Raw genomic sequence first — 25932 nt, forward strand, 5'->3', positions numbered from 1 at the left:
AGAAGTTTATTGGGGAGAGCCCTTGGGATCAATGTGTATGTGTGTATGTGGTTGGTGGGGGAAGGGGGGGTGATGGAAAGGTGGAGGATTAGGCAGAGAGAGGATCTGGGCTGTGACGATGTACAACAGCCTCAGACCATCATAAAAGGGAAATGCAGAGCTGGGATGTCCCTTCAAAATTGTCCCACCATGGGGTTTTTGGAGCCTCCCATCATGGCCTGAATGTAACCTGCTACAGGGAAGGTGGGGAATGACCTGGAGAAATTCTCTTTAAGAGCAAGGCCCAGAGGGAGACTCAGCTGAGAGCCATAAAGCACTAACACTAGCAGCAGCTGGGAGAGTGACATGGCATAGGCTAGCATCCACCACGTTGGCTAGTTGAAATGAAGTTGGGAAGAGGATATAAATGGGAAGGTGAGGTGGAGGAACCCTGGAACTCTCAAGCCCCGGGGAAGGGTAAGTCTCCTCAGACCTTGGTGGGGAAGGGGAGGAGATAACTGGCTACTTGTTTGAGTGCTGAGTTGAAGTCCGTTAGGAGTTTTGAGATATGGCTCATCAGAGTTCATCCAGCAAGTTTGTGGACACAGGGAGACTTGTAAATCATTTTAAAAGCGAAGACCCAGGTAGAGGGGTCAGGGCTCAGTTCTGTGGATAAAGACGTCGAGCATCTGGGCAGGTTTTCTGAGCACCTGGATTCAGATTCACTTTGTTATGAGTTCACCTTGTTATGAGGGTATATGTTTGGAAACTTTGTACAGTTTTTGTCTTTTTCGGGAAAATGACTCAGCTGACTTAAGGTTGTAATTGGAGACTGGGAGAGTTGGCTGTTCTTTTCTCATCAGAAGCAGTGATTCATATTCATTTATTCAACAGTTGTTCATCGAGTGCCTACCACGTGCCAAGCACTGCATCAGGTGCTGGGTATACTGTGCTGAACCCAGATAGGGTCCCTTTCTTTATGGAATGATAGTGATGCAGGCTAGTGGATGCAACAGATATTAAAGAATCACACAAATAACATTTGGTTAGCTCAGTGAAAGAAAAAAAAAAACACTAATTAGGGATTTCTCGCGGGCGGTGCTGGCCGGGTGCAGCGCAGCGCTAGCCCGTGTTCAGGCAGCGTGGGCGACATCGGGGGCTCGGGGACTCGGTGGTGGCTGCGGCGGGCTGGCTGCGGGGAAGCGTGGCGTGGGCGGCGCCGAGGGCTCCGCGGGGGAGGCGGCGGCGGCGGCGGCGGGCGCCCGAGCGCAGCGCACCCTGCAGGGCCACCGAGGGCGAGCCCGGCCACCTGGCGGCGCAGTTGGATCCCAGCTCCTGCAGCGGGTGCTGCGCCTACTGGCCCCAAACAAACAAAACCGAAACCTTACTAGGAAGTCTATCAAGAGGGTGTTTACTTTAGATTTTGGAAACGGGTGCAGTCTCTGTGGCAGCAGGTTGAGCGCCATCTCCAGGATGCGTTGGAACTGGTGGAGATTATAGCGGGAATATGGAGACCAAAGACCTGGCTTCTCTCCCACGCTGTCACGTATGACCTACCTTCCCACGAAGGGCTTGACCTCTTTGAGCCTTGACTTCATCTGTGCAACGGTGCTCTTATGAGACTCAAATGAGGTACGGTAGACAAAAGTGTTTAAAATCCGAAAACGTGAGTGAAAGCTGCTCTTAATTACTCTGGCCCATTGATTCCTTCTCTTCTCTCTTTTAAAAAATTTTAAAAATGTTATTTATATTTGACAGAGACACAACAGAGTGTGTGAGCAGGAGGAGGGCAGAGAGAGGGAGACAGAATCTGAAGTGGGCTCCAGGCTCTGAGCTGTCAGTGCAGAGCGGATGCGTGGTTGAACTCACCAAGGGTGAGATCATGATCTGAGCTGAAGTATGACACTCAACCAACTGAGCCACCCAGGTGCCCCTTTTCTTTTTTTTCTTACCTGACTCCTCACTTCTCCTGGGGTGTGCTTGGATGCAGAGTTTGATGGGTTGTAAAATGCTATTTAGCTACTTTCTTTGAACTTGTGGCTTTTTTTTTTTTTGACTGTTACCTAAAGTGAGAAATACTTTTGTATTGTGATCTCCCCCTCCCCCCATCTCCCGTGAAAAATGTTGCAGAAAATACTTAGCCTTATTTGTCATAAGCTCAGGTGTTTTTCATTCCATTCGTCCCCCCAAAAGTGCTCATCAATATCCATTAAAGTGATGTTATTGCCTACTAATGAGTTACAACTTCTACATTGAACAATATTATTATCTTGAATCCTTCTGAAACAATATAGGGATCGTAGGAAAAGTTTTTTCTGGGGTATGTGTGAGGTCTATTGTACAAAGAAATTATTTCTTTCTGAAGACTGGTTAATAATGTACCTTCAATCCTGTATGATGCCTGTGGCAAGGGGACTGTCTCAAAGCTGGATGCCTCAGAGGGGCTCTATGTTCCCTGAAGTTTCCAACAGTGTTGAGTCAACAAAGAACTGTGGCAAAGAATCTTGTTTCAGTTGAACATTACCACAATAATACTGTATATCAAGCAACTGTAAAACTTCAGTGGCATATGATGCTAAGCATTTACTTGTGCATCTGGGATTAGGTGGCTCGGTTGATCTGTGTGGGCCTCATTCAGTGTCTTGAAGGGCTATTGGCTGATCCAGGCTGGCCTGACCTGGATCAGCTGGATGATTCTGTTCTGCTCCACAAGTATTTTATCCTCCAGTAGGTTAGCCCTGGAATGCAGTCATGCAAGAGAAAGCTTTGCAGGCAAGCTTATGCTGGCAACATACTTGCTCATATCCCATTGACCAAACCATGCTAAATGGCTGAGCCCAGTTAAGGACGGGGCAGAATGTCTGTCATTGGGAGGCACTGCAAAGTTACATAGCAAAAGGATGTGGACTTAGGGAAGGGTAAAGAATTAGAGCCAATGACACCATTTGTCACGGTTGATCTCACACACATTGTTTCCTTGACTCAAAGGAGGCTTTTTTTCTCAAGTAGGTCTTAGATCTCAGTCTGTGGGGCTGAGCTAGCGATATTTGAGAGAGACACCATGCTGTCCTCCTCATACCCTGGTTATTTTGTCCTCCTTTTACCTAAACTTCCTTGTAGAAGCTCCTCCTTTCCAGTGCCACCTTAAGAAAGTAGATGCTTGAAGATTGCATGTTCTGCCAACATGAAATGTGCCTGGGGCTGAGTCCTAGCTGTGGGCATAACTGAGATTAATCTACAATGCACTCCACTGTTTTTGCTCATTTTCCCCAGTTCTTCCTAGGAAGATATTGATGCTATTGTATTATGGTATTTTGAGCTGATTTATGAAATTAGGGATCTCAACGAGAGATTCTAATGAGCAAAGCTGCCAATAGTGTATGTCGAAATACTGTCTTTTGTCTCCAATTTTTCCTGAGACTTCATTCTGAATTTCTTGCTGTCTACTGGACATCTTTACCTTCATGTTTCCACAAACACCTGTCTAAACCACTTCCTGTTTCAACAAAATTCATCACTCTCCATCCTGTTTCTCAAAGAGTAAAAAGTCCTCTTTAACCCCTCATTTACAGTCATGATCTGCCAGTTGTTCTTTCATGAATAATAATGCAGGCATCATTATTCAATCAGACACAATATTGTTCTTGGATCACTTATGGACCAGGTTCCCTGTTAAGCACCAGGGATGTAGGAGTCACTAAGACAGGACTCTTCTTTGAAGCACAGCATCAGTTCAGAAGGAGGTGAATTGTCAACACATAGTCCACGATCTGACATAGCACTATGAACAAAATTTCTTCCATTTTTTCCCGTATTGTTCATTAATTCTTGCTCATTCTGCCTCAGAAATGTACCTCAAATCTACCCTTTTCTCTTCACTCTTGTCACTTTCCTTGCCATGGATTGAAGCTCTCTTGACTGGGACAGTAGCCTCCTGGATGGCCTCCTGGCCTTGACTCTCTTCTCAATCTGTTCTCTTTCCCCAGCTACTGATTATCATTGGCTAAAACATTGATCCCAACATTCCATTACTTGACTTGAAAACCATCAGTGGATTTTGTATTTCTACAATAAGTAGAACATGGAATTATCATATAACCCAGCAATTCCACTCCTAGGTACATATCCAAAAGTGAAAACTGGTGTTCAAACAAAAACTTGTACAACAATGCTCACAGCAAAATATTCACAATAGCCAAAAGGTGTAAATAGTCCAAATGTCAATTTACTGATGGATAAGCAAAATATGGTATACTCATACAATGGAACATTATTCAGCCATAAAAAATAATTAAGTACTGATATATGCTACAACATAGATGAGCCTTGAAAACATTGTGCTAAAAACAAAAGAAGCTGAACACAAGAGGCGTATATTTTATGATGCCATTTATGTGAAATATTCAGAATAGGCAAATCTGTAGGGACAGAAAGATGATTAGTGGTTGTCAGGGACTACAGGGAAGGGGAAAATGAGGAGTGATTCCTTAATGTATATAAGGTTTCCTTTTGGAGGGCTGAGAGTTTTCTGGAACTGGATAGTATGGTTGCACAGAATTATGCATATACTAAATGTTTCTAATGATAAATCTAATGTAATAATAAATTTAAAAAATGCAAAGTATCGGTGGTCCCTGACCACTGGTAATTTGAGTCTGAATTTTAGAGTGTGGGGTTTAAGACTCTCATGCTCTTGCCTGGCCTATCTTCTTGGCTGTGTTGCCTCCAAAGATCCTGTGTTCCAGCCCTGCTGGTGTACTGTAATGTCTTCCTGCCTTTTTATGCTGAACTCTTACCTGGAGTGCCCTGTTCTTCCTTCTTTTCTCCCTGATAAAATTTAAAATCTGGATCAAATACCACTTCTCTGTGAGGGCTACCCCATGCTCCTTCCTCTGTTTTCCCATAGCGCCCTATTCAGACAGTTAACCACAGTGACTTCTAGTTGAGTGTATATCCTCACCCTGAGCCATGCATGAGGGGAAAATGTCTGATTTGAATCCCTATGCCTTGGACAGTAAGTGATACATAATTGTCGATCAATATTTGTCAAATTAAATGGTTTGGTTGTTAAAGTCTTAGTTCTGTCCTTAAGCTAAGGCTGTATCCCTAATCCTTAATTTAAAACTTCTTTATAACAATCATAATACTTGGATTACAAGCGTCCTTGATCATCTTCATCTAATTACAATTAATAGACCTAACCTTAAATTTCTTCCCAGTTTATTGGCACCTGCTCAACACAATGATTTGTTTTCTTGGCTGTTTGAACACTCACTTTGCTCTTGCCTGCTCTCAAATTTGCTGATTTTGCAGCTGATGTACCTCCCTTCCCTATGCAGAGAAGTCTTTTGAAACCTTAACATTTAACCATTTTCCCTTTTCTGGGGAAAGTGTGACAGAGGACAAATCTTTTATTATTTTAATCTATAACTCTTTTATCAGAGGATCATTTGGTCCTAGAATGTCGGTTTGCTAAGAGGAGTCTGAGTGGCAAAGCATGAAAAGAAATAGGGTAGTTTTCCCCACTTAATCCCAAGTCAGGGTTTCAAGTGTCATTAGTACTACTGTTACCATTTTATGAAGCCTTAGATGCCACTTCCTTACTAAATAAAATGCAACCACAAAGATTTGAAAGTTCCATCTAAGTGATTTTGGGTATTTTACATTATCCATCTGTACTGCTAGCTTTTCTCTCCCAGTTTTATTGGGATATAATTGATGTATGACATTGCATTAGTTTAAGGTGTATGACATAAGAATTTGTTACATGTATTCTGTAGATCACCTTTTCATTTTGTTGATGGCTTTCTTTGTGCAGAAGCTTTTAATTTGATGTAGTCCCACTTGTTTTTGCTTTTGTTGTCTTTGCAAATCCAAAAACCCAAAACGGTCATTGTCAAGACTGGTCAGGACCTTACCACCTCTCATGGTTTTTTTTCAAGAAATGTTATGGTTTGTACTCATAGCTTTGAATTTTCAACATAGTAAAGGCTATTGTAGCTAATACTTTTGAGTTGAAGATTCAGGATGAAACTGAAGGTGTCACTTTAATTTGTGCAAGAAAATTACTTTATAATGTGGTTTAGTGATGGAATAGGAATTGACCAGGAGGCCCAAAACTTAACAGGGGGCAGGAGAGCAGTTAGGTGATACCTCTTTTCACTCCACCCAACATTTGATTTCTTTTTTTTAAGTCTGTCTTGCATCTTGAGGGGAAAAAAAATCGCTGTGTAAATTCAGTTGTACTACTTAGAAATATTTTCACCATTTGACTAAAACAGAATAGTAGCCAAAAAAAAAAAAAAATCTGAATTTTCAATTTGGTCTTACTTACCTGCTCTGGATATTTAAAAATAAAGTAGGGATGATGATAATACCATCATTGTATTTTTGTAAGGATTCAAAAAGTCAATCAACTTGAAGTTCTTAGAAAGGGCTGGCACCTAATTACTGCTATTTTCATGACCATAAGTCTAGTTGGGTGCTTAATTCATCTAATAATTATTGAGCACCCCTTATGCATCTGCCATTGTGTCAAATAAAATGAAAATGTAGGGTCCCTGACCCCTTTGAAGCTTCTAGAAGAGACCATTATTACATAAATTGTTATGATTCATTGGAATACACTCCTCTCTCATCACCTCCTTCCCTCACACCCCTTCTTTGTTTCGTGGCTGCTCTTTGTAATACTGGGTTCTGTCCCTTTGGCCTTTTCAGGTACTTTACTTTCTTAGTTCCCCTTCTTTACAGTGAGAATATACATTCATTCATTATATATCTTATAAACAAAGAGACAAAACTCAATTCTCAATCTATAACAAAAATAAATTGAAAAAACCCAACAAAATAAGCAAAACCCAACTCAAAACTTGAATCTCCTCTAGCTACTGCCCAGTGTCCCAGCCAAACTTCATCCAAGAGAAAATAGAACTCCTTCTCCTCCCTCCCCTTTCCTTTTTAACCTCTTATTATTTAACTCTGTACCTGTCATCTCCCCTTACCCCTGCATGGGATATATTCTCAGGTCATCAGTGACCACCTAATTGTTAAACCCAGTAGATACTTTCCCATACTTATCTTTCCTCCTCTCTCTGTGGGATATTTCAACTCTTGGGAGATCTCCTCCTTAAAGCTCATTAGCCATGAGTTCTGTTCTACTTCTCTGTCCATCACTAGACCTTCTCCTCTATATGTCCCTTAAAAGACCGTCTACACCAAGAGTCTGCCCTTTGCCTCCTTTTTTACTCCATTTGCCCTTCCTGGTCTGTAGCCACAATTCTTATTTCACCTGAAGCCTGTATTTTAGGCTCAAATCTCTCACCTGACCCTTTCTGACTTCTTTCTTGACACATCCATATAGATGTCACACAGCACCATAACTCAGGTTAACCAAAAACCATCTTTTTGCCCCAAATTCTTATCCATCCTTTCTGTATTTTCTATCTTGTTGAATGCTCTGTTGTCTAAGCCAGAAAACTAGACTAATCCTAGGTTCTTTGCTCTGTCCTGTTGCCCACATTCAGGTGGTAAGTCTTGCTGAGTCTATCTCCTCCTCATCCCCACTCTCCCTGCCTGGGTCCAAACCTTGTTACCTTTGTCTGGACCATATTTAGTCCCTGGTCTTCCTTGGATTCTCTCCAGTCCATTCTCACATGGCTGTTGCCTTAATCTTTCTAAAGTACAGATTTTGGTTATATCACTCCATTTATAACTTTTGTGGTTCCCAGTTGTCTAGAGAATAAAGTTCAATCTCTTTAACCCTTCATGATTGGGCCTCTGCCTGTCTGTTTTCAATCTTATCTCTGATTACTCCTATACTCTTCTTCCCCTGGTTTAGCTATGAAGGTAAGCCTGATTGTGAGGGCCTTGAGTGTGGTATGCCAAGAACCTTGACCTTATGGAGGATGGGGTCACTGCAAACTTTGAATGTGAGGAAGATGAATTTCAGAATTGAAAGAAGCCATTGAAGGCCACCGAGTCTACTCCATTAATTCCTGGTAAGTAGATGTCTATTCTCTGAACACAGATCCCTAACCTGCCCCCTGTTCTTTGTTCTCATTTATGAAATGGGAACAGTACCAGCTTTTATACAAGCATATTGTGAAGTTGAAAATTACCTTAAGTTCATCAAAGAGGACCATCTCACCTTTCTCTTCCATTCCTTTTTCTTTATGGTTTATGCCACACTTTTTCCTTCCCTGTGTGTTTTTATCCATCTAGGATCTTACTCTTTTTGCTCTTTTGCACTGTCCATGTACTTCAATCAGTGCATATCTATTTTCCACTCCCTCAAGGACTATGGATTTTCGTATAAAGGAAAATAATAAAACACCCAAGAGTCCTCAGATCCCATTATACCTGGGAATGTCCTAGATGAGGCTTTTATGGATCTGAGATTGACGGTTGAGGGCCTTGCCTTGGACCCTTCCTTTTTCAGCCTGGAGTTCATCTGCTCTTAAATCTTTGTCCCAGAACTGCTCTGTTTGTGGAAAGACCCTGGCCCCAGAGTCACCTGCCCTTGTTCCGGGCTCATTCAGGATTAGAGGCAGGTTGACATTGAACTGTACTTGGAGGTGAGTTGTTAGTGCAGATGGTGACCTCACAGTGGGATACTTGCCATGTGGTCAGTGTCTGAGAGCAGATGGGCCCTTCTTTACCAGCTGACACTTGAGTCCTCCTCAAAGGCACACCATACAAGTGGAGCGAGTGGGTCTGGAGCCGGCAAGACAAGGAGGCAGATGCCAGCATTCTAACAGTCCTATCTGGAGAGAGCTGTAGGGTATGTGCCCTTAGGGGCAGGTCAAGAATTTGTTTCCTCACAGATAAGTTACTCTTCTAAATTTTGTGACTCATGACAGCTACCACTTCTATCCCTGTAACTAGTTCACCACGTGCTTTCACATGCATGCTCTTCTTTGATGTTCACATTGACACTATAAGGCATATATTAGTTTCCTATAATTGCTGCAACAAATTGCCACAAACTTAATGGCATAAAATAACAGAAATTTGTTCTCTCACAATTCTGGAGGCTGGAAAATTGAAATCAGTATACCAGTAGGACTGGACTCTGTCCAGAAACTCTAGGGAAGAACTTTTCTTTCCTCTTCCAGCTTCTGGTGACTCCCCTTTGTTTGTGACAGCATTACTCCAGTCTCTGGCTGCAAATGACCTTCTCTGGGTGTGTCTTCCCCTTCTCCATCTCTTATAAGGACAGCTGTCATTGGATTTAGGGTCCATTCTAATCCAGGATGAGTTCATCTCAAGATCCTTACCTTCATCATATCTGCAAAGACCTTTATTCCAAGTAAGGTCACATTCTGAGGTTCTAGGTAAACGTATATTTTGAGGGGCACTATTCAACTTACTATAATTATATATTAGTATACTCTCTTCAGGATGGGGAAACTTAAAGAGGGTGTTTTTTAAAAATTTTCTTTAATGTTCACTTATTTTTGAGAGAGAGACAGAGCACGAGCAGGTGAAGGGCAGAGAGAGAGACAACAGAATCTGAAGCGGGCTCCAGGCTCTGAGCTATCAGCACTGAGCCCGAAGTGGGGCTTGAACCTACGTACTGTGATATCATGACCTGAATTGAAGTTGCATGCTTAACCAATTGAGCCACCCAGGCACCTCTTAAAGAGGGTGTTTTTGCTCAGAGACATTGGAGCATGTTAAGTCTTTGGACAACAGATCTCTTCTTTCCACTGGGTCTTACTAGTCCTCAGTCTCTCCAAACGTGGGCATCTGTATGCAGTGGGGGTACTGCTTTCATTCTATGTATTGAGAACCTACTGCCTGTTTTGTGAAATGCATATATCTTTGTCAAATTAAGAACAGACTAATTTAAGAGCTTTTTAAAATTTGGCTGAGACCAGAATGAGGAGAGAATGAGTTCATAATGGATTCCTCTGTCTTGGCTCAGTTGTTTTTCTCCCCTGCTTCTTCTCTTTCCCACATCTTTTAGGGCTACCAGGAGGGGCTGGGCAGAGCCTACCTAAGGTTTGTGGTCCGTGTGGCTGAGCTGACTCGATGAGGACATGTGACCACTTCACTGTGGCTAGGGTTTTTTTTTCTTTTGTCCCTGGACAAAAGGCACTTAAATTTCATACCTGATGCTTGAAAGGAAATGTAAATATAAACAATGTTTTCTGTCTCTCTGTACATTTCTTAGGAGGGCCAGATGAAACTGTGATGGAGGTCAAAGTTGTGATGTGCTTTTCTTGAGCTCATTTGCCCAGGGACCACCCCAGCATCCTGCCGTTTTTCAGGACCTCTTTCGTGGGGCACTGGCGCATATTCCCAAAGTGTTCCCTTGTCTGCACCCTTATAAAGACTTTGTGGTCCCATGTGCCATTTCTTCAAGGATTTTTGTCTTGCTTTTATTTAAATACTTTATTATGAAATATTCCAGATATGAGAAAATGCATTAAAATATGAAACACACCTGCCACTTATCTGAAGACCTCAATATTGCTGGTACATTTGAAGCTCTCATGTTCCTTTCCTTTCCTCTCAGAAGCAACCGCTATTCTGAATTTGGGGTTTGTCATTGCCATGTATTTCTTTATACTGTTCTGCCATTGACTCTGTCCCTACGTGACACAAAATCTTGTTCCCAAGGGAATGCAGAGTTTCTTTGGGCTTTGAAGATAAGTTGCTAATATTTATTTGGTACCTATTGTGTACCAGGTTCTGTGTCAGGTGTCTTCCATGCACTCATGACACTGACCGCATTGACGTCAACCATCAGCATTTGGAGTTGTTTTCCTTATTTTGCAGCCATGGACACCAGGAACCGAGATGGGAAGTAGTTGCCTGTCCAAGTTTAACCGTTAATACCTACCTGATGGCACCATGTTTTCCCTCAAATTGCTGCTCCTCTCTTAATACAGGGTGCTAGTTGGGAGCCTGGCTGTGTGACTCTGAATGAGTTTCCTGACCTCTCTGGTCTTTCTTCTTTTCTAAACAGATGGCTCCTGTGCCCCCTCCAGCCCTGGCACAGGAACAACTGCTGGTGCACCCAGCATGATTCATCCTCAGTTCGTGGGTTTCAGTGCTTTATTTTAGTCATGTGGGCTTTTGTGAATTGGCCTTGAATTTTACCATGACTTATAATAACCCCACTTCTTCCATTCATTCACCAGTCTACCCCACATTTATTGAGCATGGGCCAGGATTGGTGTTTCACCCTGACCATATGAGAGGCATACATACTCTTTAGTCACACGGCAAGCTTCCTTTCTGTGTTCTAAACAAAAGGCCTAGTAACTACCTCTTTCCTAAACTGAGGACCACCTGTTAGCATCTCAAGGAGAAAACACAGGGCGGGGACCATATTTGGGTAAGAGTGGCCTCTAAGGAGACCTAATATGTTTAGCTGTAGACGACCTCTAAACTATAGAAGGCCACCTGATACTCATGGACAGCTGGGCTAATTACCAGGTGACCATTTTTGTTCATATGCTTCCTCAGTGCATCGTTCAATCAAGCATGTGTTCTGGAAAGAATAGTGCTGGTAATATATAAAGTGAAAGTTAATAATATTGGTCACACTCTTATTGAGGATGACAAGAGGTGAGTCCAGCAGCCATGGTGATTATAGGTGAGTTAATGGTATTGCTTGCTTGATTATATGGTCATTCTAGCTATTAGGATTTACAAGGAGAAAGCTGCCTGAGAAAGACATCAGTTAAAGTGAATAAAAATGTCGAATCGTTTTATTTACTTAGATGTACTGAGAAGGAATGAAAATGTGGCAAAACCTTGTTTTTCTAACAATGGAAGGAATGAAACATTTTATTGATATCCTGGATGAAACAGCAAAGTAGACTCTGGAGGGGGACTGCTAGGTTTGGATTTTGAGTCAGGCTCTAAGTTTCTAAGTATCAGTTCTACAACAGATTTGCCAGAGGATCTTACATCTAAGTTCTGGTCTGATAATGCTGCACTGAATTGCATATTACGCTGCCCAGGAGTACCATTTTTATGCTGGAAATTTGAGTTAATTAATAAAGTTGTTTAACAAAATAGTAGGAAGAGGTATTCAGGTAAGATTTGAGGAATTCCAGAACCTATGCTGCTTGAGACCAGGTGGAATCACAGCAATGGAAGATGAGTCTTAGTACACACAGTGCTCACCTAAGAGTCTTGCCAGGGGCTGCTGGGTGGCTCAGTCAGTTAAGCATTCAACTCTTGGTTTTGGTTCAGGTCACGATCTCAGTTTGTGAGTTCCAGCCCTGCTTCAGGGTTTGCACTGACAGTGTGGAGCCTGCTTGGGATTCTCTCTCTCCCTCCCTCTCCCTTCCTCTCTGCCCCTCCCTTGCTCAATCTCTCTGTCTCTCTCTGTCTCTAAATAAATGAATGAATGAATGAATGAATGAATAAATAAATGCCTTTCTCTCCACTAGCTCAGCAGAAAATAAGGTCAAAACCAACCAGAGGGAAAAGAGACAAGTTCTTAATGCTTTGTAATACACATATTTCACATGGTGGGTGGAATGAAGGTTATGGAGATGACAGATTCTTTGAAACCCATGGAAAATGTTAGTACTCTGACCTTGTACATCTTACATTTATTTCAGCTCTCATCATGCTGCATTTTAACTTACGGGCTTACATATCCATCCCTCTCCTGGGTCTTGCAGTGCCCCTCAATCAGGAACTTCATCTTATTCCTGTATTTTCAGTATATTTTTTTTAAATGTTTGTTATCTTAGAGCAAGCACACACACACATGGGCATGTGCAAGCAGGGGAGGGGCAGAGAGAGGAGGACAAAGGATCCGAAGTCCTGATGCGGGGCTTGGACTCACAAACTGTGAGATCATGACCTGAGCTCAAGTTGGATGCTCAACCAACTGAGCTACCCAGGCGCTCCATTTTCCATGTATTTTTAACGCAGGGCCTGGGCATCATAGATCCTCAATGCATTCATTGAATCAAATTACTTTTTTGGTTTGTTACAGCTTTGAGTAGTAAATGCTGTACTTTTAAGTTAGTTTTTACTAGTATCTTTGAATGACAGGAGATAGATTTTTCTGTAACTTAAAATTCTGTAGTTTCCCCCAATTTTTAGTTTCCCCACACTGAGTTCACGTTATGTTTAGATGTTTCAGGGGGAGTGGGTGGGAGTAGCATTAATTTTGATGGCACAACTCTGTTTTTATAAAATCTCAGACTTTGACTCTTAAATAAGTAATTAGCACATATTAAAAATGTGTTGTGAATCTCTGTGCTTATGATGGCATCTAATGTGTGAGGAACCATTTGTTTAGGTAGCTATTTACAATGTGACAAATAGCTTCTCTGTTGAAACCAACAACCAACCAAAATACAAGATAGAGAAACCTATTCATACAGTCATTTTTAAACCCACAGAACATCCATGCTTTCTCACAGAACTTCTGAAATCAATTTTCTTGGCTGGCATTCATTTAATAACAAAACTATGCTTCCTTATCCATCTCACCTTTCTCATCAAAGATGCAAGGATATCCTGAGAAGTATGCAGCTGTGAGTTTTATACAAAGGAAAAATGCTAGTAATCTAGCTGGTTCCTACAATTGATCTGACCTCTTGATAAATAATTCAGAAAGATTAACAGGATATTTATGAAGATAATAAAAATGTAATTGTTACTTTTGTGTTATGCCGTAACAATGAGAGTTTCTAGTATGGTCATCCCACCAGGATGGAAGAAGACACCCTGGGATTTCATTCTTGCCTCTGCCCTTTTCAGCTATTGTCCCCTGGGCAACTCTCTTAGCGTCTCTGAGCCTAGTTTCCCAATTTGTGATGTGAGGCTCCTAGAAATTTATATACAGTGTTATTGTGGTGTTCAAAGGAATATGGGAAATCTTGGTATGAACTCTAAAGGGATATACAAATACAAGGAATTATCATAGAAGGGCAGGCCATCTGGATTGTGGATTACTCCTAGGAAATCTTTGTTCTGTGGACATAATAAAGTACAAGTACATTCTAGAATGATACATTCTAATTCCCATGTCTAATAGGACCTTTTTGTTTCCCACCCCATAGTGCTATGGTAGGGCTCCATTAAATTTGTTGAACTTACATACCATGAAAGCCATCTCTTGTGAAGGCTTATGAGCCAGAGACAGAAGTATAATGGCTATAGGATATTGGCTTAACATATTATTTCCAGGAGGAAAATGAACTTAGAATTTTATTGACTACTATTTTTATAGATTTTTTTTTCTCAGCCAAATTATCCAAAATTTTAGGAGCTGGTATTTACATATTTTAAGTAATTCAGTTTCTTACATAGATAGTAATAAAAACACATGTATATTACTTTTAGAATTTATACAATTTTTATCTCCCTGAGTAAATATAGAGATGGTTATATGATGCACCATGTTTCCCCTTTTTGCTTTGACTACCAGAAAACTCAAAGCTCAGCTTTCAGTTATAGTGAATATTTTGGCCAAAGTCAGTTTTGTTTAAGAGGGCTCACCTTAGGGGAGCCTGAGTGGCTCAGTTGGTTGAGCATCCGACTTGGGTTCAAGGCATGATCTCATGGGTTCATCAATTCAAGCCCTGCATTGCATTGGGCTTGCTGCTGTCAGTGGGGAGTCTGCTTCAGGTCCTCTGTACTCCTCTCTCTCTATGCCCCTCCTCTGCTCACACTCTATCAAAAATAAATATTAAAAAAAGGGATCTCCTTAGACTATTGGCATCAGAATCACCTGGAGTGCTGTTCATATGGATTCTGGAACTCACCTACTGGTGTAGATTTCTTGGACCTTGGGCCTTAATAATCTTTATTTTATACAGAACGCTAGTTATTCTTGGGCATATTAAAGTTTGAAAATTACTGGCTTAAGATTTTAGAATCTTGATTCTTCCACTATATGAGTGAACTTTAAATAGCCATAATTTATATCTTAAAATCACCTATAGCCTTTTCGGAATAGGCAAAGCAGAATAACTAAAAACATTTATGTCCATTTGGAAAAGATGATTCTGGTTGTCTTATAAAGTACTTTCTGCCAGTTCCCTTGTATTCCCTTTCCTTAAGTGTAAGTAAGGTCTTCAGATCTGCTCTTGTGTTGAAGGAGGTGAGAAAGAGGACTTGTGGCCCGGAACTGCGAGCTCCTATCTGACTCCTTTGCCCTGGCAGGAGTGATGGCATAGAGATATAAAAAGGTACTGGAGATCTATAGAGCTCAGAGTTAACAGCGTAAGAGGCTCTGTCTTCGGAAAGAGGGGTGGACGTTGCATTAACTTAACTGTTTCTAGTGCAATACTAAGATCCTTGAGTCAGGGACTTTTTCTGTTTCTTGGGCATAGCGCAGAGCCTGCACTAAGACCATCAGGAGGGGAAGAGGTGCTGATGGGTGTCCAGAATCCAAATTGAGAGAGAGAGAGAGAGAGAGAGAGAGAGAGCGAGCTAGAGAATCTTAAGCAGGCTCCACACTCGGTATGGAGCCCAACGTGGGGCTGCATCCCAGGACCCTGGGATCGTGATCTGAGGCCAAAATCAAGAGTCAGATGCTTAGCCGACTGAGCCACCCAGGTGCCCCATGGATATGCTTATCTCTAAAAATACACATTTTAGAGCCAAATTTAAGTGATCTTACAATATGATTTACTCTGTAATACTTTCCCCACCGTGGACTCTATTGAAAAGGAATGGGTTAAATTAGAACTAACATTTTGGCCCAAAACCAAAATGCTCTTTGGTTTTCTTTAAATATGTGTACTGTTCTTTCCTCTCTACCTGACCCCTGTTCTTTCACTCCCAAATCTCTGCATCTCTTTCAGTGTCAAACACAGATGGCATTTAAGGGAGACCATGTGGCATAATGGAGTGACTCTAGGCCAGGAACACCTCAGTTCATGGGTGAGAAACCCTCCAGGGGTATTGACACTTCGAGACCTGTGACCAGGACATGCCTCTAATTGATTGTAGATCCCTGGTGGCCACCCCCCTCCCCTACCTTGGAGCCTGATACAGCTGCAGAATTCCAAGGCCATTCCATCAACCAGTTAGGCTGATAAGAAAGAAGAATCCTGGTGGCCATGATGACCAGCTTTTCCAGTTCCTCCCAGTCAGAAGTAATCTCTCCTTCTCCTTTAATTATTTTTTAAAAATATTAATTGTTGAGTAGACCTAGAAATATTTTTGAGGAGATATAAAATATAAAGTGTACATAAGATAAAGGATGACACAGCTTCAAACACCTGTTTATCCACCACAAGGTTTATTTATTTAATACTTATTTTTTTATTATCATTTTTTTTATGTTGAAAAAACTTAGATTTAGCCAGCTGGACTCAGTTTAGATGATCCCAATTTTGTTGGCAACATCCAAAGCATCATAGTCAGGAGCCAGTCGAACATATGCTTTCTTTTCTTCATCAGACCCGATCAGAGTGTTGACCTTGGCCACTTGGTCAATGTCCTAGAGCTTCTTCACAGCCTGTTTGATCTGGTGCTTGTTGGCCTTGACATACACAATGAACACAAAAGTGTTGTTGTCTTGTATTTTCTTTGTGGCTGACTTGATAGTCCGGGGAAACTTGATGATGGCATAGTGGTCAAGCTTGTTTCTTCTGGGGGCACTCTTTCGAGGATATCTGGGCTGCCTTCGGAGATGCAGTGTCTTGGGCCATTGGAATGTAGGTGACATGCAGATCTTCTTCTTTTTTTTTTTTTTTTTATGACTGTGGATGCCTTTCAGCACTGCTTTCTTGGCCTTCAAAGCCTTTGCTTTGGCTTCCGCTTAGGGAGGGGCAGGGGCTTCCTTCTTCGCCTTTGACACCATCTTCACGAAAGGGCTGCACCACGAGGTTTAAACAAAAGATCATAAATATTGCCTTTCAGTGCTCTTGTGGCCTCTCCCCTATCGTATTTTTTTCTCTCCCCCATATTAAAGGTAACCATTCTCCTAAATTTGGTAATTTTCATATTCTTGATTTATTTTATAGTTTTATTACACATTCATATCCCTAAACTATACATAGTTTAGTTTAAAAAAACTTTTAAAAAGTTGTATTTCTTAAAATTCAAGTATAACTAGCATGAATCATTACACATAGTTTTGTTTTTATTAAATTTTATTTAAACTGGAGCAAACAGTATATTTTTTTAGACTTTTTCCACCTGAAGGTACGTTGGAGGAGATTCATCTGTGTTATGGACAGGAGTAGTTCCTTTATATCTGCTCCTATGTAGTATTCCATTATATTAGTATACCTACTATCTCTCTTACACCATTTACAGACACTTGTGTGATTCCAGTTTGGGGCTATTAAGAATTTTCTGAATTCGCTTTTGTATGTGTTCAGGTGCAGGAGGTTCTCTAGGGATCTACCCAGGAGTGGAATTGCTGGACCATAGGGTATAAACCTGCTCGGCTATATTAAAGACCAAATTGGTTTCCAAATTGGTTATAGCCATTTACACTTTGACCATCTGTACATAATTTCAACAACCGTGATGATGATGACTGATGGCTAAGTCACACAGTTTACTGCGTGCCTGCACTCATGTCAACTCATTCAATCCCCACAATAGCCCTGCGTGTCCTCATTGCTCCATATCCTTGCCAGCCCCTGAGAGTGTCTGGCTTGTACGTTTTGCTGGTCTGGTGGGTGTCAAATGGTACCTTAGTGTGGTTTTTACTTTGTACTTGTGTGGTAACTAATAACATGGAGCATCTCTTCCTAGGTCTGTGGAGTGTCTGTTCAAATCCTTCCCTCATTAAAACATTTTTTTAATGTTTACTTATTTTTGAGAGCGAGAGAGACAGAGTGCGAGTGGGGAGGGGCAGAGAGAGAGGGAGACACAGAATCCGAAGCAGGCTCCAGGCTCTGAGCTGTCAGCACAGAGCCTGACATGGGGCTCGAACCCATGGACCACAAGATCATGACCTGAGCTGAAGTCAGACATTTAACCGACTGAGCCACCCAGGGCCCCCCTTCCCTCATTCTTAAATTGGGTTGTCTGTGGTCATCTTTAAGTCATAATAACTTTCTACTACTTCTACTTTCTGTTGTAACTATTTGCATCCTATCTTATTTCTTTCATTAGACTGTGAGCTCCCTACAGGACTGACAGTGTCAAGGATGTTTGTGTTCTCACAGGGTCAAGCCTTATGATTGGAACCTGGTCATTGCACAGGAAGATTTATTTTTGAAAGTTTGTACCCTTTTACCAACCTCTTCCTATTTCCCCCAGATACCCCTCTTCTAGTCTGTTTCTATGAGTTTGACTTTTTTTTTTCTTTTTTTTGGTTAAGATTCCACTTATAAATGACACCATGCAGTATTTGTCTTTTTGTCTGGCTTATTCACTTAAGCATAATGTCCTCAAGGTTGTCCATGTTGCAAATGGCAGAATTTCCTTCATAGTTACTAAAGAATAATATTCGTGTGCGTGTGTGTGTGTGTGTGTGTGTGTGTGTGTGTGTGTGTGTGATATTATGATTTATAATAAGAAATGCTTGTTTTTTGTCCCTGTTTCTGGTACAGAGCTCCTAAAATGCTTGGAATTTTCTAAATGCAATAAAGCTCTTTTGTTAATGAGGTGACTTAAGCAGGTTAGAAAGGGGGCTGGTTGCCAGTGGGGCTCACCATGTGATTAGAGGGTTGGCACTTTTAGTCCCAGAAGGGAGGAGGAACTGGAGGGTTCATCAGTTGCCAATGGACAATGACTTAATTGTCATGGCTATGTAATGAAACCTCCCTAAAGCCCCAAAAGGTCAGGGTTCAGAGAGCCTCCAGGTTGGTGAACCCATGGAGCTGATGGGAGAGTGGTGTACCTAGAGAGGTCATGGAAGCTCTTTGCCCTTTCCCCAGGTCTTGCTCTATACTTCTCTTGCATCTGGCTGTTCCCAAGTTCTATCCTTTTGTAATAAACCAATGATCTAGTAGGTAAAATGTTTCTCTGGGTTCTGTAAGCTGTTCTAGCAAATTAATCAAATCCAGAGAGGGGGTTTTGGAAATCTCTGATTTTCACTTAGCTAGTTGATTGAGAAGCACAGGTAATAAATAACCTGGGCTTGCAAATGGCCCCTGAAGTGGAGGATGGTCTTGTGGGGCTGAGTTGTTTTGTCTGTGGAAGCTGATGTAATCTCCAGGTGTAGGTAGTGCCAAAATTGACTTAAATTGAGTTGAAATCTTGGAGACCATGCTAGTGTCTGAGAATTGCTTGTTGGTGTGAGGAAACACACACACACACAGTGCTGCAGTGAACATGGGAGTGCAGATATCTCTTCAATATCCTATTTTCATTTCCTTTGAATATATACCCAGAAGTAGGATTGCTGGATCATATGGTAGTTCTATTTCTAATTTTCTGAGGAACTTCCATACGGTTTTCCACAGTGGCTGTACCAATTTACATTTCTACCAACAGTGCGCAAGGGTTCCCTTTTCTCTACATTCTTGCCAGCACTTATTTCTTATCTTCTTGATGTAGCCATTCTAACAAGGGTGAGGTGATATTTGCATTTTGATTTGAATTTCCCCAGTTAGTGATGTTGAAAACCTTTTCAAGTATTATATCCCTATAAGCTATTTGTAGGTCTTTTAAAAAATGTCTATTTAGTTCATCTCAGTTTTTAATCAGATTTTTTTTTTGGCTATTGACACAATTTGAAAATACTTTCTCACATTCTGCAGGTTGCCTTTTCATTTTGTTGCTAATTTGCTTTGCTATGCAGAAGCTTTTTAATTTGATGTAGTCCCACTTGTTTGTTTTTGCTTTTTTGGCTTTGCTTTTGTGTCCATAAGCATATGTATTGAATGAAATAGAGAGGACCAGTTTTGCTTTATAAATTGGTAATCCTTCCTCCCAATCTAGCCCAAAACATTTTCCCTCAGAGGTTAACTGAATACCTGCCAGGGGTGTTGCAAAAGAAATTCCTTCATTGGGAAGGAGATTGGACTGTATAATAGTGCGTTGCGTCCAACTCCAAAGTTTCTCAGTCTCTGTAAAAATCTTTGACCCATCCGGAAAAGTTCCCTTTGTATCCTTCTTCTAAACCTTGACCAACCTTCCTGATCACTTGATCACTTTGAAAAAAACAAAAATCAAAAAACCCCCAAACTTCATTATGAAATAGAACACAGATATGCAGACAAGTGCATAAAATACAATATGGATAATCATAGCATCTCAATCACTAAATTTGTTAAACAACCTATGTTGTGGATTTGGGTAGAAGATCAGCAACCCTGAGAAATTTAGCCTTTGATATGCTCCAGGGAGGGTTGGAAAACTATGACCTGTGGGCCACACGTGCATCACTGCCTGGTTTTGTGAATAAAGTTTTACTAGAACACAGTCATGATAGGTTGTCTGGTGGCTCAGTTGGTTGAGTGCCTGACTCTTGATTTTGGCTTAGGTCATGATTCCAAGGTCATGGGATCAAGCCCCAAGTCAGGCTCTGTGCTAAGCATGGAGCCTGCTTAAGATTCTCTCCCTCTCTCTCCCTCCCCCTCTCCCCTCACCTGCCCCCCCCCCCCCCCCCCGCCCCTTTCCCCACTTGCTTCCATACACCTGCTCTCTAAAAAAAAAAAGAGCCCAGTCCTGCTAATTTGTTTCTATATCATCTATGGCTATTTCCATGCTACAATAGCAGAGTTGAGTAGTTGTAGAAAGAACTGCATAGTCTGCAAAGCAGAAAATATTTACTCTCTGGCCCTTCATAGAAAGTTTGCCAACTGCTCTTCTAGAGTCTGACTTGGAAAAACAGAACTGCCTCTGTCCTGTGTGGTTTCTACTTAACAAAAGTAGTTGAGAAAATCTTTGTTTGAGAAAAGCAAGTTAAATAATTATAACATTCAAAAACATTAAACTCTAGGATCTATTTTAATGAAATCTTAAGAATAGCCAGAAACTAAACCCAAAGAAAATTACCTCTCAATCTTGACCTCCTTAAGAGTGTGCTGAACTGCACCAACAACATTTTATAACGAAAAGACTGGAGCAACCCAATAATTTTTTAGGTCACAGGGTATATCTAATTGAATAGAAAAAGAGATCAACATCTTGAGATTATATCCCTGGAGAAAGTAACACCTGAAACAGATTGAGTTTTTTGATTAAGTTATTCCTTAGTGAGTAGAGGTTAAACAGTCAAACAGATGAAAATACTTGATAGGAAATAGAGCTGGAGCACACATGATTCTTGAAGTGACATTTGGGAAGTGCACGTGCACACCACATCCTTCCCCACACTGCACACACACACAATGATGCTTAGTCAAATACAAACCAAAATGAGATGACCCCTGTCTGCCTGTTTTCCACTTGAACACAGAAAGTTTTGACTTTCAAATTGTCAATTGTCATTTTCACTATAGCAAAATCAATCTAATTTTCTTTGGGCAATCTCACAAGTGAAGAGAAAAAGTAAGTAATAACTTTAATTTGCCTGCCTATAGGGGAAATGCAATTGAAACCCAAAGATTGTATCAAATTCATTAAAACAAGCAAACAAACAAAAAAAAAACCAACTCGGACTCTTGATTTTGGCTCAGGTCATGATCTCACAGTTCAATCTGTGAGATCGAGCCCCACGTCAGGCTCTGTGCACTGACAGTGTGGAGCCTGCCTGGGATTCTTTCTCTCCTTCTCTGAGCCTCTCTCTCCCTCCCTCCCTCCCTCTCTCTCTGTCTCCGTGTCTGTGTCTCTCTCTCTCTCTCTTTCTCTCAAAATAAGTAAACATTAAATAAAAAAGAAAAAATATCCAGTGTAATCTTTCCTCCAAGCTGTATTTCGGTCTAAAGTTCTGATAGGCTGAGAGTGGGGTACCTCTTGTGCTGCTTTGAGGCAAAGAGTGAGTTGTAGTCTAAGAAAGGGCTATACGGTTCAAAGCCTGATTACACCACCTTCCTCTTCCTCCCCTCTCCAATTATAAAAATCATTGTATGTAAAAATGCCTCACTTTTCAAATTTGCATTTAAAGAATGCTTGTTTGGGGCTTCTAAGTGAAAAGCTAAACACCTTAAAATAGCAGCCTCTCAAATAAAATCATTTTTCCTTCCTCCAGAAAGTAATTGCCCTTTGGAAATGCATTCTTAAAAATGATGTTTAGAACATAGGTGAGTTGGAGATCAGAAGGAGGCCATAGACCCAGACGGAAACCCTGCCCTCTAAGAATGATCCATGTGCACGTGAATACGTAGCTCTTGTATTCTTCTTTTCTATGCTTCATTGAAGCAGGGTGTAAATGACATGTGGCAGTGGGGTAGATACAGTGCTTGGGAGTTCAGTGTTTATCATCAAACCTGGGATCACTTCCTAGATCCAAGATTGTGTGACCTTGGGGAACTTGTTTGTCCTTTAAATCACAGGTACCTGACCTGAAAAATGAAAATGGTACTAATCTCCACTAAAATGTTGTTTTAAGTGTTAAATGAAATAATACGTATAAAAAACCTTAACGTAGTACCTAGAATATAGTAAAGGGGTGAGAGAGAAATGAGCAGGATACTCATGTGCTTATTAGTGGCCGCTCCAGGAGTGAAACTACTGACAGCTAGTAGATGGGGTGTGTGTGTGTGTGTGTGTGTGTGTGTGTGTGATTGCCATTCTGATATCATAGAGATAAGAGCCTTTTGCTTGTTAAGGAAAACATTTAGTAGCTTTCTTCCAACTGTGTTTTTAGACACCTATGTCTTTTAAAAATTTGCAGTCTGGGGGTGCCTGGGTGTCTCAGTCAGTTGAGCGTCCAATTTTGGCTCAGCTCCTGATCTCACGGTTCATGCGTTGAGCCCTGTGTTGGGCTCTGTGCTGCCATCTTGGAGCCTGGAACCTTCTTTAGATTCTGTCTCCCTCTCTCTGCCCCTCCCCTGCTTGCGCGCATGTGCGCTCTCTCAAATGGATAACATTAAAAAAAATCTGCAATCTGTACTGAAACCATGGACTTCCTACCAATCAGTGATTAAAAGCAGCACTGAATGGGGCTCCTGGGTGGCTCAGTCGGTTGAGCCTCCAACTCTTGATTTTTGGCTCAGGTCATGATCCTAGCCATGGGTTGTGGGATCGAGCCCCATGTCAGGCTCTGTGCTCAGCTTTAATATTCTCCCTCTCCCCTTCTGCCCCTCTCCCCTGCTTGAGTGTTCTCTCTCTAAAATAAACAATAACGACAACAAAAACCAGCACTACGCTAAGGTGCCAAAATGTTAAATGATGATAGGAAAAACTCAGTGAGTGCTTGCTACAATGCCTGGTGCTATTCATTTGTGAACTAGTTTCCTTAATCTTCATAAAACCATAGAAGGTAGCAGTTATTATCCTTGTTATACAGGAGGGGAAGAGGAGGAAGAGGTAAAGTAACCTGTCCAGGTTACACAGCCAGGAACTGGTTGACCCAGTACTCAAGGTCAGGCAGTCTGGCTCCCAAACCTGTTCTGGGCATATCCTTGTGTCCTGGATACTGAGATTTTCCCAACCTCTTGTTGGCAGTGAGGAGAGGCTATCAGAACGAACTCCTGAGAGCAGTCTACAGAGATCTATACCCATGTTAGAACTCGTGTAAGTTAATGGTTTGGTTTAAAAACCACCCTAGGAATTCTGCACCAGAAATGACTCTGGGCCCTCCCTGCCAGGGAAGATGAGAACCTGATGCCTCAGTGTACTTTTCTTTCTAGACCTTTCATTATGGAGGTCAAAGAGTGTAGACTCGAGTATAATTTCTGGAATCTATTGATGATATACCTTTTGGGAACACTTTTAATGTGAGGGGGCTATTTGAATCTGTCATAAAAATAATTGTAGCCTTTAAGAGTTGTTTTTAAGGATTAATTTAAGACTGAAGAAAATCGCTTTCATCTGCAGGGCCTATTCACGGTCACTTGAATTTTTTGCTTTTATTTCTTTTACAAATACTAATCAGAAGAGAAAAAGGGCATGTCTTTTCAAATAACTCCTGGCCTTTTCCTTTTGGGGTAATGTTTCCTTACAGACTACATTTTTAAGAACTGGTTGGGGATGAGTGGAGGATGAGCAAAAATGATAGGAGAAAAATATGCAGGTAGTGGTATTTAAGATAACTCTTTTGGGACACTGCTTACCAAATGTCTTAGATGGAATACACAGGTATTGAGTCCAGGGTTTTAGCATTCTAAGACACCTGAAAAGCCATTTAGACACCATTTTTGCAGGTAAGGAAGCTGAGAAAAAGCAATTTAGTGACAAAGCTGGGACTAGAAACCAGGTCTCCTGATTTATATGTCCTATCCTTATATTTTGAACTGACTGCTGGGAAGAACAAAAAGCCATGAGTTCTCCCTGGGCTGGCAGATGAAGCCTTAATATTTACCCCTAATGTTTGGGCTCTTCCACAAAGAGATTCCGTAAGTTAGACTTTTCCTAAGTTTTATGTGGGAATAGGAAAAAGTTGCCTTTCTTGCATATAAAATTTGGCAATAAACAGTGCCCTTATTTTGTAACGATACTGCTTGGAATTCAGACTAATTTAATTTAATCCCTGTCTTTCCACTTCCTTCCACAAAATGAATCTTAGCATCTATAAAGGTTATTTTCCAACCTTTTACTGATGCTAATATCCCCCATTCAGCAATTGCAATTTACTGTCTTATTATTCACTTACGATCAGGAATGTTCTTGTACTGTCATTTTGTTGTGACGTTTCCTCGTTGGCTTTAGAGGATAATGCTTAACATTTTTGAAAATGTCCTTTTTCTTCCTCTCTGCGACAACAAGGAGTTTCAGTGGGCTTTAATACTTCAGAAGGCAAATGAAGGTGAATGTATGCTGGAATTTTCTGTGGAATCTGAAAGTCCTTGAAGGCAGTGTGAATCAGTAAGGTAGAGAAGTGTAATTTAATGAACATACACAAAATAAAGATCGTAGCATCTGAGTTATAGTGTTGTTTTCTGCCACAAGGAAGAGTCAAAATACAAGAGTCTTGGTCATTTAAAGTTGAGAAAAGGCAACTTCTATGTCTCCTTGCCTTGTCTGCTCTGGGGCTGCTTCTCCTGTTGGAGATTGCATAGTATGTTGGAAAGAATACTAGACAGAAATCTGGAAGATCCGGGTTCATGGGCTGACTCTGACCCCTACCCTGTTAGATTTGGGGCAGATAGGATTACCTCTGTTGTCTAAAGTTTTCTCATTTGTAATTTTGGGTTATGCTTAAACCAGTGGTTGTCAACCCTGGCTGTGCGTTCTTATCAGCTGGAGAATTTTTGTTTCCTGGATATCTTATGATTACATCTTAAAACAGAAATATATAATGAATTTTTTAATGTTTGTTTATTTAATTTGAGAGGGAGAAGGAGACCAAAAATCCCAAGCAAGCTCTGTCTGTCAGTGCTGAGCCTGACCTGGGGCTCAATCTCATGAGTTGTGAGATCATGACCTGAGCCAGAATCAAGAGTTGGACACTTAGCCGACTGAGCCACCCACAGGTGCCCCTGTAGGATGAGTTTTATAGTGAACACCCACCACCCAGATTCTACTGTTAACACATTATCTATTAGTTGGGAGGCCTTTAAAATACACACACTCCCTCACATACTCCTACATGTTATGGAATAAATCCCTCTGGGATTAGAAAAGGTGAAGAAGGGAAATTTCTCTTTTTACTTCATATACTTGTGGTGTTCGAGATTTTGTTAAACAGTGAATATATATTACTAATACTGCTATTATTACTAAAAACCACCATAACAAAGTAAATATACACATTCTTGGGACTCCCCCCTCCAACGAGTGATACAGCAGGTCCCAGATGGGGCTTTGGCATTTTTAGTTTTTTGAAATGTAGCTAGGATTGAGAATGCAGAAGTATGCGGTCTCTAAAGTGCCACTGAGGCTTAATATTCTAAGGGGCTACAAGTTCTCCTTTTCTATTAACCAGAAATTCTCCTCTATAGTAGATTGGTTCCAGTTTCTTCTAGTTTGGTTCCAGATTCTTCCTGGTTCAGAGACAGGCAGCTGAGTGCT

The 25932-nt window shown here is 41.2% G+C and overlaps 1 protein-coding gene and 1 pseudogene across 1 annotated transcript in view; one reads left to right on the top strand and one right to left on the bottom strand.

Annotated features, from left to right (window-relative positions):
- The first annotated feature begins 1525 nt into the window (after window positions 1-1525).
- ANO4 (anoctamin 4) overlaps window positions 1526-25932 on the top strand; it is a 395947-nt gene continuing 371540 nt past the window's right edge. The window contains exon 1 of the mRNA XM_047866608.1: window positions 1526-1611. The gene's annotated coding sequence lies outside the window, so the exon portion shown is untranslated. The remainder of the gene's footprint in view (window positions 1612-25932) is intronic.
- LOC125170219 (60S ribosomal protein L23a-like) lies at window positions 9186-16774 on the bottom strand (annotated as a pseudogene).

Source organism: Prionailurus viverrinus, chromosome B4, assembly GCF_022837055.1.
Source record: "Prionailurus viverrinus isolate Anna chromosome B4, UM_Priviv_1.0, whole genome shotgun sequence".
Lineage (NCBI taxonomy): Eukaryota > Metazoa > Chordata > Mammalia > Carnivora > Felidae > Prionailurus > Prionailurus viverrinus.